Source organism: Ruditapes philippinarum, unplaced genomic scaffold (genome assembly GCF_026571515.1).
Source record: "Ruditapes philippinarum isolate M1 unplaced genomic scaffold, ASM2657151v2 ctg305_1_1_1_1, whole genome shotgun sequence".
NCBI classification, from domain to species: Eukaryota; Metazoa; Mollusca; class Bivalvia; order Venerida; family Veneridae; genus Ruditapes; species Ruditapes philippinarum.
Genome location: NW_026866294.1, coordinates 234,481 through 243,905, shown reverse-complemented (window position 1 = coordinate 243,905; position 9,425 = coordinate 234,481).

The following is a 9,425-nucleotide window of genomic DNA, read 5'->3' as shown; positions in this document are numbered from 1 at the left end:
CAAAAACGTCGAGATCAATAGGATCTTTCAATAATAGTCAGCAGTTTATGAATGTATATATTGTCTTCAAAAATGTTAACGATTATTTTTTGTTCGTTAGTTTTGTCTGTGTTATCAACGAACTGTTTTTAAATTTTTCTTCATCTTTTTATTTTAACTGGAAAAACAGAATACACTCATATTTTTATATTTTTGTAAAAAGTATAACTAAGATAGCACATGTTATAGAATAATGTATTTGCTATACATTGTTTATCTAATTATTATATCTGGCGATGTTGAATTAACACCGGGACCAATCGTTAATAAAGAAAACTGCATTTCCATTTTTCATCAAAATATTAGACGCATAAAAATAAACTCGATTATATAAAAGAATTTTTTAGATATGGATATTTTTTGTTTTACTGAAACTAAGCTAGATGTAAATTTTTCAGACAGCAATTTACAACTTTCGGGTTTTTAAGGAATACCGTTAGGGCCATCGTCGCTAGACTTTCTAAACCAGAGGGCGACAATGCGACAGTGCGATAATATGATGACGACAATACGACAGTGCGATGACGACAGTGCGATAGTACGATGACGACAGTGCGACAATGCGATGACGACAATACGATAATGCGACAATGCAATAATGCGATGGTGACAATGCGATGGCGACATTGCGATAACGCGATGACGACAGTGCGATAATGCGATGGCGACAATACGATAGTGCGATCGTACTATCGTACTGTCGCCATCGCACTATCGCATTGTCGTCATCGCACTATCGCGCTGTCGCATTATCGCATTGTCGTTATCGCACTGTCGCCATCGCACTGTTGTATTGTCGACATCGCGTTATCGCATTGTCGACTATCACCTTCCGGTTGACAATTATAACCTGCTGACGGTATAGAATATGGGAATATAATTTTACTTCTGTCAATAGATTTTTTTTTCTCCCTGTTTTTTTTTTGTTTTCGTTCCTTTTTTGTTTGTTTTTGTTTCTTTTTTTACACTGAAAACGTCTAAATAAAATTATAAATTAATAAAAAAAAGTAACATTTTATATCAGAAGATATGGGACAGATATTGCCAAAATCGATACTTTAATTGAATTAAATTCTTAGATAGGGGAAATACTTATATAAAATACACGAAAATGTAATAAATTGTGTGGAACTTTAAAACAAGTCGAAAGATTTCAGATGAAAATGATGTTATATTGACATTTAAAGCTGCATGCCTCCAGATGACCCAAAATATTTCAAGAAAATTAGACTTGGAAAAACCATACTAAAACTTTGAGAAAAGTGAAAAAATTAAAGATTCAAGTGATAATTTATATCTTATGTGCAATTAATGACTGTATTTTGTAGTATTTATCACCATAATTCTACTGCGTTACTAAAGCAGTAGGGGCTATTTATGCATATTTTGACCTCTTTTTGGTAATTTACGTGGATTTTTAGTGCCGATTGTAATGTGTCAAGTACTTTCTTTGATCATTTCACAATATTTTACCTTTAAATACATTTTCAAAATTTTCATATAAATTAGGATGAATCTGGAGGCGTGCTGCTTTGGTCAGTAGTTCATAGAGGATATTCAAGTTTTTTTCTATAAATACAGGATTTATTTTTATCGAGTGGTATGAAAATAAATATTTCATGAGTTGCGCTATTATTATATACATGTACTTTTTTCTATTTTTGACATTACTGATACAATTTGATAGTCTTAGCCTTAAATTTTGTATATTGGCTTAATCTAGAAGAAAGTAGTCCGGCAAGACACAAGTGAAAATACGGAAAATATGTTTCACTGCAGTCAAGAACAAATTTTACAGTGTAAATGAAAAAACGAATTTCATTTCAGTTTTCTTTATAATTCTAAATATAGTTCATAATAAATCTAACTGGTCGGCTTTGTTTAATATAAAAAATACTGCTATTTCTATTATATTTTTGATTGGTCATCAGTGGCTTTATTGTTTTGTAGGATGTAGAATTTATTATATATACTAACAGTGTGAAACAATAAGAAATGTATGTTAAACTTAATTTTCTCTGTATATCTAATATAAGTGGTCAGCAATTTTCACTAAAAGTTTAACTGTAGGTCAGCAGATTCTTCTATATGTTTGACTGGTCTGCAGATTCTACTTACGTTTAAGTGGTCAGCAGTTTTTCGCATGACGTTGAATCTTCTGACCATATAGAATAAGAAGAAAATACAGCAAAAACTACACAAGCAATTTCTTTTATATTTTAGTTTCTCAGCAGAGGTTTTATTGGTTTGCGAGATGTAGAATCTATTATATTTACTAACATTATGCTGGCAAAATAACATATTTCTCTAGATATCTTATTGGTTAACTGTTTTCCCTGTAAGTTTTACTGGTTAAAATATTTTAATACTACATGTTTTACCTTTTACCTCATATAGACGTGTTTTCACGTATTTTCACCCTCCCTTTTGATGCATTAAATAGTGAAAACCATGCCCTGTTTCTGACATACATCGGGGTGCAAGAGAGGGAGAGCCCTCTTCTGCAGAGGGGTTTGAAGGGAGACTGCAGCCCCACTCAACTCCAAGAAAAATGTGGACTTGTGAGAGGCTCAAAATGGCATCAGGTCGATCATACGTTAACGTGTAACCAACGCTGAAAGCCCTTCAGTCTATCCCGACCCATCGGAAAGTTGCAGCTCTGATGGAAAAAATTAATACATAGTGATTTTGAAATGTCCCTCGTTGTCATGGTAACAGAAAATTAAGATACAATTGCTATGGCTCAGTAATCATTTGTGCCAAGTTTTATCAGTATTAAAGCATTTTTTTATAGTTTCATAGTTGATTGATTGATTGGGTACGTCACACCGACACAGTATAGGTAATATGGTGACATTCCAGCTTAACTGGTGGAGGTAGACCTCAGGTGCCCTTCCGTGCATTATTTCGGGCACAGACGGGCACCTGAGTAGAACCACCGACGATATTGTTTCATAGCAATTTGGGGTTTTCAATGAAAACAGCCATTTTTCACAAAATGCTTATGCTGTAATGGGTTAACTGGTCAGCAGATTCTACTATACATGTGTACCTAAAGCACCGTACGTTAAGTCTTCTGACCATATATTATAAGAAGAAAATATGACATAAACCATAAACCAATTTTTAACATTTCAAAATGAATTAGTACTTCACTGCAAACATCATTTTCCTCTGTTCATAGGCAGTTTCTCAATGTTGAGCTCAAATCACTTTGGATACATATAAAACAAGAGGACACAGAAATCTAGTATATCTTTAATGTTTTTTAGTTTTTTTTTAATCATATTTATTAACTATCTTTCAGAAATATAAAAGCGCTATGTTCAACAAACACCAAAAATGGCTCCATCTTAGATATTGATAACAAGGGTGCCATAGTCACAAAATACGCCCGTTTACGAAAGCTTTAGATGGAGATGGGGGCATTATGGATAAGTGTTATCTAGCAAGCAAATTTTTATTCTTGGCACTGTGTTATTAAATGAACCTTAAAACAAATCAGTAGGGAAGATATGCACAGGATGTGTGACCTTGACCTTGGTCGCAGGGACCTGAATTTTATGCACGGCACTCAGCCTCACAATGATGAACATTTGTGCCAAATTATATTGAAATCCCTCTATGCATGTAGAAGTTTTGCTCCAGACAAGCGTTTTTCTATGAGCTCTAACTGTGACCTTCACCTTTGACCTAGAGACTTGGTTCATGTGCAGGGCACTACGTCTCATGGTGGTGAACAATTCTATAAAGTAACATTAAAATTCCTCCATGCATGTCGAAAATATGCTCCGGACAACTTCTGGATATTTAATCATCTCCAGTGACCTTGACCTTGCAAATATTAACCTAAATTAAATGTGTCACACCTGTAGTCATGATAGTTACCATTTGTGCTACAATCCATCAATAAATGATGACTAAATGGTCCACATACACATCTTCAAATTTTTATCTGAACTTTGACCTCTGTGTAACCTTGACTTTGGTCGCAGGGATCTGAATTTTGCGTGCGACACTCAGCCTCACAATGGTGAACATTTGTGCCAAGTTATATTGAAATCCCCCTATGAACGTAGAAGTTTTGCTCCGGACAAGCGTTTTTCAATGTGCTCTAAGTGTGACCTTGACCTTTGACCTGGAGACCTGGATCATGCATGGAGCAATACATATCATGGTGGTGAACATTTCCATTAAGTATTATAAAAATTCTTCCATACATGTAGGAGATATGCTCCAGACAAAATCTGGATATTTCACCATCTTTAGTGACCTTGACCTTGCATATATTGACCTAAAGTACATGTGTCACAGCCGTAGTCATGATAATGACCATTTGTGTTACAATCCCTCAATAAATGATGATTAAATTGTCCCTATACACATCTTCATATTTTTATCTAAACTTTGACCTCTATGTGTGACCTTGACCTTGGCTGCAGGGACCTGAATTTTGTGCGCGACACTCCGCCTCACAATGGTGAATATTTGTGCCAAGTTATATTGAAATCCCTCTATGCATGTGGAAGTTTTGCTCCGGACAAGCGTTTTTCAATGAGCTCTAAGTGTGACCTTGACCTTTGACCTAGAGACCTAGTTCATGTGCGTGACATGGCTTCTCATAATGGTGAACATTTCTATGAAATTTCATTAAAATCCCTCCATGCGTGTAGGAGATATGCACCGGACAAAATCTGGATATTTCATCATCTTTAGTGACCTTGACCTTGTATATATTGACCTAAATTATATGTATCACAGCCATAGTCTTGATAATGACCATTTGTGTTACAATCCCTCAATAAATGATGACTAAATGGTCCATATACACATCTTCATATTTTTATCTGAACTTTGACCTCTATGTGTGACCTTGACCTTGGTCGCAAGGACCTGAATCTTGCGCGCGACACTCCGCCTCACAATGGTGAACATTTGTGCCAAGTAATATTGAAATCCCTCTATACATGTGGAAGTTTTGCTCCGGACAAGCATTTTTCAATGAGCTCTAAGTGTGACCTTGACCTTTGACCTAGAGACCTGGTTCATGTGCGCGACACTGCTCCTTATAGTGGTGATCATTTCTATGAAGTTTCATTAAAATCCCTCCATACATGTAGGAGATATGCTCCGGACAAAATTGGACGCCGCCCGCCCGCCCGCCAGGGGCGTTCCCATAATACGTCCCGTTTTTCAAACGGGCGTATAAAAACCTAAAGGAGCGTCAATTTGATAGGTAGTTGGATATTCGAATAACCAACTAACTACTAGCTGGTAGTTGGTTATTCTTAATCCCCCACTACCTGTTGACCACTTATGTTAGATATATAGAAAAAATTATGTGTTGACGTAAATTTCTAATTACATGTACATGTATCTTTATTTACGATGTTAGTAATATATTTAATTATACATCTTACAAAACAATAAAACCACTGATGACGATCTATGAATATAATTTGTTTGTCTTCTTAATACAAGTAATAAACAGTGATTTTAACTTTCTTTTTTTTTTCATCTTTTAAATGTCAACAAAAGATCATTTCCATCTGAAATATTTCTATTGCATTGTTTATAAAAGTTTCACACAATTAATTGTATAACTCTTTCAGTATTTATATATAAAATGTTTCTTATTATTAATTTATAAGTTATTTAAACATTTTAGTATACAGAAAAGAAACAAACAAAAAAAATAATAAAAAGGAAAAGAAAAAACAAGAAGAAAGAGATTTATTGACAAAAGTAAAATTATCCGTCAGCTTATTCGCCAGCAGTTTAGAACCGTTCACCAGAAGGCAATAGTCGACAATGCGATAACGCGATGACGACAGTGCGACAGTGCGATGACGACAATGCGACAGTGCGATAACACTATCGATCTGTCGTCATCGTACTATCGCGTTCTCGCATTGTCATTATCGCACTGTCGCATTGTCATCATCGCACTGTCGCATTGTCGTCATCGCACTGTCGCATTGTCGTCATCGCACTGTCGCACTATCGCATTATCGCCCTCTGTATTTTAACGTAAAACCACGATGGCCCTAACGGTATTCCGTAGAATTTGACCATGCTGGAGGTTTGCTGACTAAGACGACTATTTAACATAGAATATCTTCTTTTGATCGACTTCAAAGATAAAAATCAATCTAACCTATTATGCACAATATACAGTCCTTCCCACTATAAGGTTGACTTTTGGGATAAATTAAATAATTGTATAGAAATAGCGTAAGAACAAAGCCAGCGTTTAATAATTGTACGGGGTATAAATGAAGATCAAATTGATACAACAAATCATAAAATAAATATTTTTTTTTCCAGTAAATAATATGATTAACAGTAGCGAAAACCTTATTGTTTGGTTTTATGAACCTGTCAATTACATACTGATTACACGGTCGATGCACACAGTATATTAATCTTCGGTAGATTTTCGGTCAGTTCCGTGAGATGTACGCTGTACGATGGAATTTAATTTAATTTTTATCTATAAACTAAGTGCACTCAGCGTTATAGCGCAATAGGGTAAAGCACGAGTTTATAATCTAACTCGTGTTTTAAGTTCGAGACCGCGTCGGTCCATGTTTTTTTCTTCTTATTAATACTTTCAACATTATTGAAGTTATATATGATTATTTTATATTGTTTGATTTGTTTTATTATGTTTTACTTAATTTTGTTATGTCTATACTCATTTAAATAACATGTTTAAGAATTCATTTTAAAAAATAAAACGGTTTAAAATCAATAAATGTATTTTCAATGTCGTAAAACACACTACAAATATGTTCCTTTAAAATATACTGCAAAAATAAAGAAAGAGTATTAGTGGCAACAGTAAGGATCGAACCACATACCTCTCAATTATCAGCGTTCTCTTTACCGACTGTGCTATCGTGAATTAACGAAAACCTTCACATTAAGCTGATGTGACTTTCAATCCATGACTTATATACTCCACATTAATTCTCGTAAACTACACAGACCAAACCAAAGTGGAATCGAATATTTAAATGAGTCCTGTTATGTATTCATAATTGACAGGTCAATAAAATCAGACTATACACGAATTACTCCAAATACGCAAACACTGCTCGATCCAATTACCATAAAAAATAATATCCATGCTTTTGACTCTGGCGTTTTCGAAACTGTTAGCAAAATTAGCGACCATTTAGAAACATGTATTTATTTATCGGTAGAGTTTGATTCAAACAAACCTTTTAAAAGAAAAATTTGGAATTATAAAAAAGCTGACTTTGTAAAATTAAATTCATTGATAAGAAGTACAGACTAGTCCTTTATTCAAAGCAGTAAGCGTGCAGTTTATTTACGGGCAAATTCTTATATCTAGCGAAACAATGCATTCCATCATATTATGCACTATGATAAACCTTGGTTTAACAGTAGTATACGAAAAAGTTTAAGACAAAGAGAAAGGCTCTTTCAAAAGCATTAAATAGTAATAAAGCTTCTGATTGGGTAAAATATAAGGACTCTCGAAATCAAATAAAAAAAATGCTAAAGAGATATTTCATAATAATTTAGAATTTTCATTGCATTATATGAGCAGTTCTTATCCTCGTGAATACTGCAAAATAGTTAAAATGCTAGTAAAAGATAATACGAATGAAAATGTCTCCTCTTAAAAATTGTAACAACACTTTCTCCTTATCTGATATAGATAAGGCAAATACTTTAAACGAGTTTTTTAGTTCAATATCATGTGTTGATGATACATATATAAAACTTCCACTATTTACTTTTAAAACTAATTCACGTCTTGAAGATTTTATAATTAATAAACAAGAAATTAAGGATACTTTATTGAATCTTTTCACCAATCAAGCTTCCGGTCCAGATGAAATTAGCCATAAATTGTTAAAGGAAACATCGGAATCTTTGCGGGCTCAACTTTGTTTACTTTTTAATCTCTCATTAAATGGAGGAATATATCCCGATTTCTTTGATAAACTGTGTTGGAGAAGTGATGGAACGTATTATATTTAAACATATGTATAACTATTTTCATAATAATTCATTACTATTTCAAACTCAATCTGGTTTTTTGCCAGGTCACACAACTGTTCATCAGCTTATTGATATTTATAATCAAATTTGCAAAGCTTTTGACAACAAAAAAATAACATGTAATATATTTAGCGATATTTCAAAAGCGTTTGATCGAGTTTGGCATAAAGGTCTTATCTTCAATTTAAAACAGTATGGAATTCTATGAAACTTTATTTCATGGTTAAACAACTATCTTTATAATAGGTCTCAGAAAGTGTTTGTGTCTTCCTCTTTCTCTAATACTACATTACTTGGAGGAGTCCCCAAGGGATCCGTCCTTGGTCCTTTTTTATTTTTAATCTATGTTAATGGCATTGCCGAATCCCTTCTAAGTGTAACTAAACTTTTTGCCGACGACAGTTCGTTGGCAGTCTCATCTAAAGATGTCTCGTATATGGAAGAAATTCTAAATAAAGACATTATCACAATTACATCATGGTCTAAACAGTGGCTTGTTAATTTTAATCCAGCAGAGGTCATGTTCTTTTCATTTTGTAATCGAAATAAACCGAATCGTTTTTTCAGCTTAAGTATGTAGACCACCATAATCATTTAGGGGTAACATTCAGTCAAGGTGGGTCATGGCCAGAACATATATCTATTATAGTAGTAGAAGATTTACCTTATTTTGTTTATACATGTACTATATTTATTTTCATATTGAGTTCATTAAAATACTGCTGTAAATCAAGGTTTGGTGCGTTTATTCTAGTGGCAAATTAATAATGGCATATATTTTTTTTCCATTTGATATCATTAAGTCATTTTTGATTTTCTTTGTTTTTTTCCAGCTTAAGCGATTTCTTTATTACCAGTTAAAATACATGAAACTAATATCGCTTATCATATAAATATCTCAGAATTTCTAAAAACCACAGTTACTAACTATGTTACCATTAAGCCAACAAGATAGACCTTTAGGGGAGGACCCTAGACAATGTTGGTATAACTTTTGGTCCAACCTTTTTGTATGTCCATTATATTTATGTTTAAGATAATGATGTTAGATTGTGTAAATTTATCATGCACAAAATTTATATTAAACTAAACCGAGATAAAATGTATGCCTTTTACTCAACGTTAAATCAGCAAATTAGTGTATACAGTTTCAACGATAGAAATGTGTGACGTCACTGTTTTTAAATACAAATTATACTTAAAATATGATCTGTAAACACTAATGTCCGTGACAAGAAATTTCATAATTAATTAAATACACATGTATTTCTTAGTTCAGAAGAGTCCTTCAGAGTATTAACAAAATGGTGGTATTGACGGTATTTGTTTCTAAAGAGCATTCGTCGCGA